This window comes from Chenopodium album, chromosome 7 (genome assembly GCF_948465745.1).
Source record: "Chenopodium album chromosome 7, dcCheAlbu1.1, whole genome shotgun sequence".
Taxonomy (NCBI): domain Eukaryota; kingdom Viridiplantae; phylum Streptophyta; class Magnoliopsida; order Caryophyllales; family Amaranthaceae; genus Chenopodium; species Chenopodium album.
This window is the reverse complement of record NC_137840.1, coordinates 5,420,613-5,433,358: the sequence shown is the minus strand read 5'-3', so window position 1 is coordinate 5,433,358 and position 12,746 is coordinate 5,420,613. Positions and strand designations below refer to the sequence as shown.

At 35.3% G+C, this 12,746-nt stretch overlaps 1 non-coding gene and 1 pseudogene across 1 annotated transcript; both read right to left on the bottom strand.

Annotated features, from left to right (window-relative positions):
- Window positions 1-4,655: 4,655 nt before the first annotated feature.
- LOC145639926 (SKP1-like protein 1A pseudogene) lies at window positions 4,656-5,798 on the bottom strand (annotated as a pseudogene).
- A 4,040-nt stretch (window positions 5,799-9,838) lies between these two features.
- On the bottom strand, window positions 9,839-9,945 carry LOC145641158 (small nucleolar RNA R71). Its single transcript, XR_014115223.1, has one exon. It is a non-coding gene; the product is annotated as a small nucleolar RNA R71 (small nucleolar RNA).
- Between the last annotated feature and the right edge of the window lie 2,801 nt (window positions 9,946-12,746).

The following is a 12,746-nucleotide window of genomic DNA, read 5'->3' as shown; positions in this document are numbered from 1 at the left end:
AATTGCTTGTAGGGTTGTGGCTAGGTGCTTAATAACTTGAAGTGCAAGAGTTTTTTATAACTCCAAAATGGGAAAAGAAGCAAACTTGAAGGCTGAATTTGTTCTAGGTTTTAGTTGATAAAGTATCAGAAGTTTCTCTAATGTTGTTGTGTTTTAAGTTTGCTAAAGTTTGTCATCATCAAAAAGCGGGAAATTGTTGAAGTTAAAGGTTTGATGATGATGAACTTAAACAAAGCAAACTTCAAACTAATAAGAGTTCTCTAAGTGATGTGACTAGAACAGAAGAAGTTGACTTTGGAATTTGAAGAGGATCCTAACTATGAAGACTCATAGAGATCTCAAGGATAGTTAAGGAAGGTAGGAGAAGAGTTCCCTCACATGAACTAACTAAGTTCTCTAACATGAACTTGAAGATAGCAAGTTAGAGTGTTGACTTGGTCTGCATTGAAGACATTAAGTTCTGGAAGAACTTAGCTTGCGAAGTCCCAATTCAGAACTAGAAAGCAAGTGACAGCAGGAACTTAGTCCTGGACTGCGTGAAGCCCAAGTATCCTAGAATACATAGTATTGGCAAAGAAATTTTTTTTTTTTTTTTAAGATTTTATCTTTTAGATTTGCTGTAAATATGTTAAGTAGGTTTACGCGTGTGACTTATTAGAAACATGACAAAAAGCTTGGCAAGCTTCTTAAAATAGGAAAGTTTAAAAAGATAAGTTTTTAGAAAAAGATTTACTATATGATTTATTTCTTGAAAACCGATTATCAAAAAGATATTATTCTTCTTGATAATTTATCTTTGATAAGTTTTCTAAAAGATTTTCTTTAAAATAGATTTACTTAAAACCGTGTTTTAAGATTTTGGTAAAATATCATATTTATCTTTTGAAAGCCCTACTTTATATACAAGCAAGTCTTGTATAAATTGTAGAAATCCTAATTCATTATTTTCTGTGAGTTTATGCATGAAGAAATCAAAGTGTGCTTAATTGTGTAAGTTTGCCAAGTCAATAACTTTGTCATATTAGTTTCGGTTTTCATGCGTAGCTTGTCTCTTATATAATAAGAGTCTATATTTTGTAATTGGTTGGGTTCTTGGGTGTGTGTGTGTAATCTATCTTTTCATATAGTGTTGTAGGCTTCTAGGTTGAAGTTGAGTGAGTAGTGTTCAGTGAATACGAGTGAATCTAAGTCAAAGACTTAGGTTTGGTAGGATAAGGTCCTACTGGGTAGCAAGTTCAGTCTAGAACTTGTGAGTAAAGGTCCGATTATAATAGGTTGTAACTTGTATGTTTGCCCAATTACAGTGAAATGGTTTAGTTTTGAAATCCCTTAGAAGCGTCGAGGTTTTACTTCATGTTGGGCCCTAGAAGGTTTCCTCGTAAAATATTGTGTGCATTGCAAGTTCCTTTACATTTTGTTTTACATTCCACAAAAAGTAGTCACTAGGAACACTATAATTCACCCCCTCTCTTGTAGTGTTCGTCTCAACTAACAATAGTGTACTTCACTAGTTATTTATAATAGACAAACAAAAGTTAGCGCACGGTAAGTACATCTTGATAACAGTGTAACACACAAACATTCCATCCAATCTCTCTCGTATATATTCGTTATCTAATAGAGTATAAAGTAATTTTTAATGATCTTTTCAATTTGGTAGTTTGTGATAAAAACATTCTTGTTGAAATTTTCGACTAGAACTTGTGAAGATCCTTCTCCACGGGGCAATAATAATGTTGAAATTCATTCAAGAAGAGATTAATCAATGTTGTTTTCTAGTTAATGTTCGTTAATGACTTGATTAATGATTTTCGCATTTAATTACAACGTGTTTCGTCCAGAGAAAGAGCGTTTATTTGATACCTTATTAAAATCTCAAATTGTGTTAGGAACATCCCATTATTATTTATTAGATTTGATAGATAAATTTGACATTTACATGCATGCAAAATTAACAGCTCAAATACATTTTTCAACGATTTATATTTGGTAATATTGGAAAGACTTTAACCATGTGACCAATGAGTGATAAAAACCGTTGGTATTTCTGACGACCAGAAAACTATCGGAAAACACCAACGGAAAAAAATTAAAAAAATCCACCCACTGTCCCCCACCAACGGCCACTCACAATACCAATCTCAGAAAATAAAAAGAAAATAAACTCCGAGAGACTAACAAACTAAGAACTTAAGTAAACATCTAAAAGTCCAAAAAAAAATCAACCGCTAAAAAGTTCAAATTATGAGCTATTTACCTACCTTTACAAAAATCCGGACTATTTTATATCACCCTAAGAAAAAAAAAGTTGATTTTATCACTTGAAAACACTATATTAAATTCAAGGAGAGCATTGAAATCACAAGCAGTTGCACTCTAGTAAGGATAATGTAGGTTGAATAGAAATTATGAAAAATTAAAAACATGCTCTAGAAAAGAATGGCACAAGGAAAGTACACTGGAATCAAGATCTACCTCTCGAAAAACATCCTTTTGGCAATTGATTGGTGTATCGGATCAAATAAAATTCCAATGGGAGAATTAATAGTTAAATGCGGACTTGTTATCTTTAGTAATCAACAAAAGGGAGGCATTGATTACACCAAACTTTAGCACCCGTGGCTAAAATGGTCAAAATACAAGCCTTAATTTCTTGCTATTACAGCTTCTATAAACTAGGAGCTACATTATATGGGTTTTCACAATCTCTTTATACTGGGAGATCTTGATGAGGAGGTATACATGAAAGTACCTTATGGCTTTGAATCTTCATTCTTACCCTAACAAGGTATGTTGTCTTTGAAATTCTCTTAATGGCATTAAACAAGCACCAACGTGTTGTACTCCGATTATTGTTGTGTTTGTGAAACTTTGTGTGCTTTATTCTCTTACGTACCCCGATTATTCTTTATTCACATATAATAAAGATTGGTTCTATAAAAATCAATGTTCTTATTTATAATATGTTGATGATCTCATTATTTTTGGGAATGATATGATTCTTCTTCTTTAAAGACATTCAGTGATTATTTTCATATGAAGGATCTTGGTTCTTTGAAATATTTTTTCGGCATTATTGAAGTGGCTAGTAGTTCTTCTAGTTTGTTCCTTTATCAAAGGAAGTGTACTCTTGATATCATTTTATGTGGATGTATTATTAGTTACAAAACCTATTGGATTTCCTATTGATTAAAACCACAAGCTAGACTTGGCTAGTAGTGTTGCACTCTCTGATCTTGAAGCCTATCGAAGGCCTATTGGTAAGATGATTTATATCACAGTCACTCGACTAAATCTTGCTTATTTATGTCGGGTCTTATTTCAATTCATGAAAAATTGAACACTGAGAAGCAACCTTAAAATAAGGCTCATGTGATATTTGAAAGGCAATCATGGACAGGGAATTCTTTTGAGTGTTGATAATAATTTAACCTTGCATGGTTGGTGTGATTCAAATTGGCTCGCATATCCTGTTATATGTAGATCTTTGATTGGATGGCTCATGTTTCTTGTTCATTCTCCCATTTCATGGAAGACAAAGAAACAAATCATGGTTTGTAGTTCTTTGACAAAGGCAAAAATTAAAGCGCATTATGAATGTTATCACTTGTGAATTAAAGTGATTAAAGGGGCTTTTATTGTGTTTAAGAATTGCTTTTCATAAACGAACCAACCATAGAATTTATTTGTTCTTTTGTTTACCAATGCAAGGCCCTTGGCTAGACGAAATTGGTTTATTTATTACATAAGATGGGAATTGCATCTCACCTCCACATAAGGGGTGTTAGGATTTGTTCAGATATTTGATAAGTTACCTTAAATATATGATATGTTTTGATATTGTTTTGATTGTGTACATCCTAATATTTTTCCATATCTTTGAATGGAAGATTGTACAACATATAGATATATATGATCAATGAACCAATCAATGGGAAGGCTTTTAATACCTTTAAACAAATCTTGCAATTTTAATTGTTGTCAAGTTGAACTCAAAGCCTCCACTAAATTCAGAGTTTTCAAGTTTTTACACATGTTTAATGTTACAATTAAGTTACCTTTTGGCCTAGTTAAAAAAAATTAGGCCTTGGTTAAAAAAAAGTTATTTAGGAATGGATAGTCTAAAAATTTGTGAAAGCCTAAACAAAATACAACAACAACAAAGCCTTAGTCCAAAAATAACTTGGAGTCAGCTAACATGAATTCCCATAAGGAATCGTGCAATATTATAAAGAAAAGGACATAATTTGAAAAATGTGAGTAAAGTAAGAAAATAAAAGAGGATTCAAGAAAAATTAATGAAGTTTTAAAGGAAGCCAAGAATGAAATTCAAGAAAGTTGTAAAGACGTTGGAGGAAATAAAAAATAATGGTGTGAGAAAACTTTAGCAAAGGAAAACAATACAATTCATAAAACATTAATGAGATAATATAATAAAATTAGATATGAGTAAAAAAATTAAACAGACAAAAAATAACATGCAAGACATAGATTAATACGATAACTGGAGAAGCAACAATGTCAATTATTCGGAAATACATAAAATCATATCTTTCTTAAACTCATTAATAGCAAAGAGTTCATTAACTAAAATTTTCTAATCAAATCATATTTCTTTCTGTGAGTTTCTTCACAATTGTTGTCTGAATATCAGCTTACTCACGATCATCAAAGGCCCATTGATGTTCCCTTCGAATTTCGGCTTCTTCTTCCAGTGTAAAATCATTGACGATGTTGAAGATCTTCCTTACCTCCTCAGGACTTTTAGACTTGATGATATCGGCAATGGCTTGGTAGGTCAAGTCTAGTAAACCCTTTATGTTCAAGTAGTTTGTAGCCTGCACGAATATTATTCCCTTTAGTACTTTAACTAATGCAATTAATTAATAATTTATAAATAAAAAAAGCTAATAAAATTGAAAGTCTATTTTTTACCTTCAAATTTTAGGGTTTATGTGAGGGTTAACTTTTGACGACTATCAATTACTCCGTACATCATTTTATGGTATTATCTATTGATTTATCTCTAACTCGTAGTTATTATTATAATCGACATATATTTATAAATTCAACTTTTAAAGTAGAAAAACTACATATAGTGGTATCTTCTTAACTAGGAATATTATCAATTATGTAGATACATGTAATTAATGTTTATTGATACTCTCATATCATAGTCTCATATGATAGGTTTACAATTAATGAATACAATAATTTAGTATCTCTACAATAAATAATTCAATTAGGACCGTGTTTTTTCTATATCAATGAAATGGTTAACCAATTAATGAGATACTTTATTCATCATAAAAATAAATAAATTTGAAAAAATTAATTAAAAACGAAACTTGGTAGTTTTAATAATTACCCTTTCTTCATCTATCTTATCAAACATTGAAACGTAAAGAAAAACAAACAAAAGAATTCAACAAAATCAATTACAAATCAAATTATTAAATCAAAGAAAAAAATATACTCACAAGAATGAGTTCAAAGAGGGTCTCTTGGTCAACTTTGAGGAAATCTTTATCCCATTTCTTTATTTCATCTTCAGTAGTTTTGGATTCGGGGTTATCGACAACAACATGCTTGTTGCAATACTCGATAACCTTAGAGAGAATTTTAGAGTTGACATTAGGCACCGGAATAAGATTGTTGTTGTCGCCGAGGTCTTCAATCATGAACTTGAGAGTTTGAGAAAGTCTTGCTGCGTTTTCGTCGATTTCGAAAAACTCCTTCTCGGAAGTCCTAAGAATTAATTTTTTGGAAGATGGTGGAGAAGAAGAGGATGATTCCATGGTATTAAAGTTTTCTTGGAAGGAATAGAGGAGAGTAATATTTTTAAAAAGTATGACTTGTTTTGAGAATATGTTGAATGATGAGACTTTAGAAGACTACTATGGTTGTTTTTATACATGTTATTGGGGATTCTAGAAATATCTTACAGGATGATATCTTACTTTTTCCAATAAATCCTATCCTACCATATCCTATCCAGCTATCCTATATGATTTTATTTTAGGGTATGATTTTATTTTACAATGAGAATGAAAAAAAAAATATAGTTATGTGAAGGTGTTGTTAAAATAGTCAAAGTAAATACAAGTATTTTCCATTTATTGATTTTATTTTAGGGTATGATTTTATTTTACAATGAGAATGAAAAAAAATATAGTTATGTGAAGGTGTTGTTAAAATAGTCAAAGTAAATACAAGTATTTTCCATTTATCAATTTTTACCATTTCATTATTTCTTTTTAATAATTTAATATATTAATGTTCTAACTCATCCAAACATAGGTGCCTAAATAAAAGTGTCAACCAACATGAACACAAAAAAATTGAATACTCAACCTAAAAAATCGCACAAGCATGTTCTGGTACTGGCTTTCTTATATTTCTAATTTGCCTGCACGATTTTCCTCTAATAATAATTGTAGTTGCAGAATGAAATTTCTTCAAGTATGTGGTTTCGTTTTACAGCAGATTAAAAAAGATGGTTGTTGGTTAGCCACAATTGCAAGTATTGAATCTAGATATAATAGAGATGGATTTCAATTACCACCTACAAAATTTCTAAACCTTTGGATGACTTAGCTGATGTTCCACCTTTATTCACCTTTGGTTTGGAACCCACAATAAAATAAATGCATCGACATATAGCAATGAAAGGATTGACGTATGGTATTTCCTTTATTAGCTTATTAATTTCTCGGATGAGGAATTTTGATGAAGAATAAGTGACATGTCTATTATCTTGGGGGGATTGAGCGTGTTCCCACATTTGACATGAAATCCTTATTGGGATTCATGTTTTGAGATTGATGATTATGATGAGGAAGATATAAATTTAATGTGTTTTTACTTGTTAGTCTTTTCACAGTGCGAGAATGGAAATATAGATAGTGGTATTATGATATTGGATTCTGGTAAGTAAAGCTTCTAATCGTCGTGCTTTCTACTCAGGGATCTAATTTCGTTGTTAGTTTGCGTTATTGTGGAACCTGCTGCATAAGTGTTTGTTAAAATACAAAATCTTGTAGATATTATTATGCGAATATATTTTGTATTATTGAGTTAATATTATGTTAGCATTTGGTCTCTCTATGTACTGGTATATCTATTGAAGGGTAGATACTACTCCAAACTAAGAAGATTTATACCACAATACAATATTCACAGTGACAGATAACAGACACTGGTGCATGACATGATGATAATTTTTTATACTATAGTTTATTGATTTTCATAGCATAAGCTAATCAAGTGCTGACTTAGGTTGTCCCTAGTGAAATGTTGAAGCATTACATCTTAAGTTTTGTTGCTTCATTGTCACTGTTATTATGGGTTGTTGCCTTGTGCTTATCTTTGGGGTGGGTGGTAGTTCCAAATTACCTACGAATGAAATATAGCGTTATTAAAAGCCTTTTGTTGTACACCATATTGATATGTCTATTTTATATAGTGTTTTACCCCCGTCCCGTGGTCATTATTAGTAGTGTTTTTGGCTCTTTCAGGCCACTTTTATTACTAATTTGTGTGTTCTAGTGTTTTCGTAGTTTTAGTTATATTTTACAGGAAATTGCACTCTTGGAGCATTTTCCCGGGCCTTATTGGATCAACTACGGAAGCTAGAAGAACACGACCATTTTTGGAGCCCAAGGCCGGCTAGAGCCATCGAGCCGGTGACTAAGGGCTCGGTGATTTGGATCACGAGGCATTTGGGCCATGTATTCGAGACCCGAGAGGAAATATGGATTGGGCCGAGAAATCTAGCCCAATCGAAGTCCAAGCCTCGAAGGAGAAGACCGGGCCCGATCGGGCAAGCATAGACCCGATCGGGCGGATGCACGCAAGGGCAATATGCGCAGCAAGCCAGGCGCGCCCGATCGTGCGAGGCTTAGCACGATCGGGCGGTGCTGTGAGAAGACCTGTGCGAGGAAAAAGGCGGGCCCGATCGGGCGGCCTCTAACCCGATCGGGCGCGTGTTTATGGAAGGGTCTTTTGGCGAGCAATTAGTTTCTAATTAGGAGTAGTTTTTAGTTTTGTTAAAGTACGTTTTTAGGAGGCTTAAGGGTGGAGCTCTCTTCTTCTTCACTTAATCAATCTTCTCTCTTAGACTTTCTCTCTCTACTTAGTTTTCTCTCTCTTAAATTCTCTCTAAACTTTTGTTCTTAATTCTTTCTTTAATTCAAGATTATTTTGGTAACGTTTTCTCTTCCTTTGATCTTATTTATTTTATTCCTTTCATCATGATTTATTTTATTACTTTGATTAGTTTAGTTTTTAATATGTGTGAGTAGTTTAATTTCTAGGGTTTGTGGGGATCCATAAATAATATGAAGGGGTAATTTATTGTTGTTGATTATCAATGCTAGATTAATTTCCTATTGATTGGATTAATGCTCTGTGACTAGATTAGGCCTATCTTTTATGCATGAGTTTGACAATATTGATTCAAGAATCGAGAGATGAGAATTAATGTTTAGGTCTAGTTTCAATAGGCAAGTTAATTTATAAATGATTAAGTCAAGATTCGAGAGATGAGATTTAATACCGATAAATTAATTGTGTGATTGTAATACGTAGCGAGAGCCCTTTACAATCTGGTTAATTGATGCATTGATGATTGACTATTATTGATTATTGGTATTGCATGATAATTTCTTATTGGATTGTTTTAATGTTTTACAATTGCGGCTTGTAAAAGTATAGCAATATTAAATTGATGAATCGAGCAGATGTTAATTTGATATTAAAGGCTATTTTCAATAAGAACTTAGATCTAGTAAATTGCGAGAGCCTGTTAGATCTATGCTGATTAATAAATTGCGAGAGCCTGCTAATCATGTTGTTTATGCAATGTCAATGATTGATTACTATGTTTTACCCTGGAGTATTATTTATTGGTGAACCTATGCCCTAGATTCCTTTATATATCGTTTTCTCCCTACTCTTATTCTTTATAGTTTAGTCTCATACTTAATTATAAATATTGGTTACTTAAATAATTTAGATTATAATAATTAATTAGAAGTAAAAAGACTTGTTTCCCTATGGAGATCGACCCTACTTCCCTATCTACTTTAGTTAGAGGATTTAGGTATTTACTTTTGATTAGGGGATACGACTTTACCCTGTCAAAATTTGGCGCCGTTGCCGGGGAAACGGTTTTATTTTTATTTCTGATTGTTTTTGTAGTCTAGATTATTTCTCTTTTGTCTCAGAGAGCGTTAGTTCTCTGAGACAAATCTCATATTTGCTTCTAGTTTTTGTTTATGCCCAGGTGTTCCAGATCAGGTTACACCCTTTCGATCCTGAGATCGAACGTTCCTTCCATAGACAGAAAAACTTCTACAAGCAAATCCTGACGGATTCTGGTGATACTAACAATAATCACCGCGATCCTCCAACTGATTCTAGCGATTTAGAGACATCATCAAACACAAAATCAGAGATGGCGGCTCCAAAGAAGCTTAGTGATTATTCACAACCAAAGCTTACGGATTTTCCACATCTCACCCCTACTCCGGCTCTTGATGGGGTTCAATTTGAGATCAAACCTCAATTTATAACGATGATAGAGAGGAAGCAATTCAGTGGAGCCAAGGGCGAAGACCCGAATCTCCACATTGCCGACTATTGTCAATATTGCAACACCATCAGGCAAGCTGGGGTCACTCAAGACCAAAGCAGGGAGATTCTCTTTCCCTTCTCTTTAACTGGAAAAGCTAAATTATGGTTTAATGGCTTAAATAGAACTACACTTGGTATAACTGACTGGGAAACTCTTGTTTTAAATTTCTATAACAAGTATTATCCTGCAGAGAGAACAGCAGTACTACGGAGTGCGATTCAGAACTTTGCCCAAGAAGCCGATGAGTCTTTATATGAGGCTTGGGAGAGGTTCAAGGACTTACAAAGAGAATGCCCTCACCATAATTTAGCACAATGGCAGTTAATCCAAGCCTTTTATAACGGCATTGGAAATTCTTCGAGAATAATTTTAGACTCTGCAGCTAGTGGGAGATTTATGAATCTTAATGTTGATGATGCAGGTCAGGTTATTGAAGATATGGCGTTACACAATTCCCAATATGGGAATCCCAGAGGATTTGCCAACAAGGGGAAACATAGTGTCGACTCTGTATCCTTTTTGCAAGCTCAACTGACCTCTATTTGCCAAAAATTAGATAATCTGAGCACTGCTAATGTAGCTAATGTTTCCGCAATTAATAATAATTCTAATTAGGCTTTCTGTGAAAATTGTGGTATTATAGGTCATTGGGAGCAAGATTGCAGGAGTTCCGTGGAGCAAGTTAATGCCTTCCAAGCTTATAGGCAGAATAACTCATACTCCAACACTTACAATAATCCTGGGTATCGGAATCATCCATACCTTTCCTACCGGAGCACTAACGTTCAAAATCCACCACCACAAGAACCACAGGTGCCACAGCAACAGCAGCAGAAATATTATCACCCCAATGCTAGCCAGAAGAATCAACCACAACAACCCCCCTCATCTTCCGACCCTTCTTTGGGGGAAATTAGAGCAATGTTGGTCAATATGCAAAAGCACATGGAGAGTAGGGATGCGACAATTTATCAAATTCTAGCGCATAATAAAATTGTAGATAATCAAATTGCGCAACTCTCCGCTACTCTACAAGCACGCCAACAGGGAGCCCTGCCGGCACAACTGACTAGGCCTACGGATCAAGCATTTGTAATTACTCTAAGGAGTGGTTCAAACTATGAAGGGCCCTCTATGCCCAAAGTTGATGAACCTATTTTATTAAATAATGCTAATCTTGATTCCATTAAACCAAACAATGTAGTTGATAGCCCTGCAGGGCTAAAAGATAATACTAACATATCTAATTCTACATTGCAGGGTAAAACTCCAGAGAAGGTGGCTACTCTAGACAAAGATAAGAATGCTCAAAAGCCAATCATCAAACTCCCTTTCCCCAATCGTCAATTGAAGATAAACTTGGATAAGCAGTTTGGTAAGTTCCTGGAGGTGGTTAAAGATCTGAAGGTAACAGTCCCCTTTACTGAATTGATCACACAAATCCCCTCATATGCAAAATTTATGAAAGAAATTTAGACGAGAAAAAGGTCTATTAGTGAGGTAAAGACAGTAGCTTTCACTGCAGAATGTAGTGTCGTACTTCAAAATAAGTCTCCACCTAAATTAAAAGATCCGGGTAGTTTTTCTATCCCTTGTCATATTGGCAATCTCTTGATTGATAATGCATTATGTGATTTGGGTGCTAGTGTTAGCGTCATGCCATTATCTGTGTGTTCTAAGTTGAATATGGGTAAATTAAAAGCTACCAATATAACTCTACAAATGGCCGACCGTTCTTTTAAATACCCCTTAGGTGTTTTAGAGGATGTCCCCGTCAGAGTAGGTAAATTTTATATACCTGTGGATTTTGTTGTTCTTGATATGGCTGAGGATACGCAAACCCCAATTATCTTGGGTAGACCATTCCTTAACACTGCAGGAGCAGTCATAGATGTAAAAAGTGGTAAGTTAACACTATCAGTAGGGGACGATAAAGTTGTTTTTAATCTGAATAATGCCCCCAAAAGCTCCATGACTGAGGAGAAAAGTTTCAGTGTTAATGTGGTTGTACATTATTCTAACAAGCCCCAAGCTCTTGAAAAAGATCCCTTGGAGGCGGTATCTTGTGTTGCATCCTTTTCAGATGAGATAGACAAATGGTAGAAGGAAGTCGATGCAATAGAAAGAGCACTCTACAATGTTGGTCTTGGCTTCGAGGATGAACAAGTGGAACCGATCGAGCAAGTTGTGCGACTCGAGCCTACGGTAAGTGTTCCGCCAGATCAAGTTGCAAGAGTTGAACGCAATAACAATTTGAAGCAACATTCGATCAAAGAAGGGTTTTTAGTGCGTAGCATTGAAGATCCCCCAGTCCAAGTCAAGGAGGATCCGCCAGATAAGGCGACTTGGCGCCCCACAGGTTATGTCAGGAAGCCGCATCGCAGCCTAAACATCGCTAGACCGGGTGAGAAACCACCCGATCAAGCGTTAGGTAACGGGTCCTAGGAATTGTACTTGGTAAGAAGGTCGTGCGAGACCTATATAAACCGGCGCTTTGCGGGAGGCAACCCGTATTTCATGCTTTCTAGTTTAGTTTTCCTTCTCTCTTATTTTATTTTTATTTTAGAGAGGTGAGGAGAGTGATATTTTACCATTTTTAAAGTGTTGTTGTACAGGTATGAATTTGATAGGTAAAAAGACTTAGAAAAATTTGAAGAAGAAAAGAAATCGGAGAAACTCCAGGGCTTGGTACGGGCCCGATCGGGCGAGGCTCGCCCGATCGGGCGCGCAAGTGAGGCAAAAATCGGAGAAAAATTCGCCCGATCGGGCGATTCTGCCCGATCGGGCGCGCAAGCAGAGCTGTTTTCGAGGCTAATTTCGCCCGATCGGGCGAAGCTTGCCCGATCGGGCGCGAGAGGAGAGCTGGAAACGAGTTCTCTTTTCGCCCGATCGGGTGAGGTCGCCCGATCGGGCGCAAATCGAGTGAGAAGAAACGAAATATCGGGCGAAGCTCGCCTGATCGGGCGAGCAAAGGGCGAATTATTATGTTCGCGTTCGCGCCCGATCGGGCGGAGCTCTCCCGATCGGGCGCGCAACTTGCATTCTTGAAATTTCCCCATTCGCCCGATCGAGCGAGGCTCGCCCGATCGGGCGCGCCTACAGCCCGTCC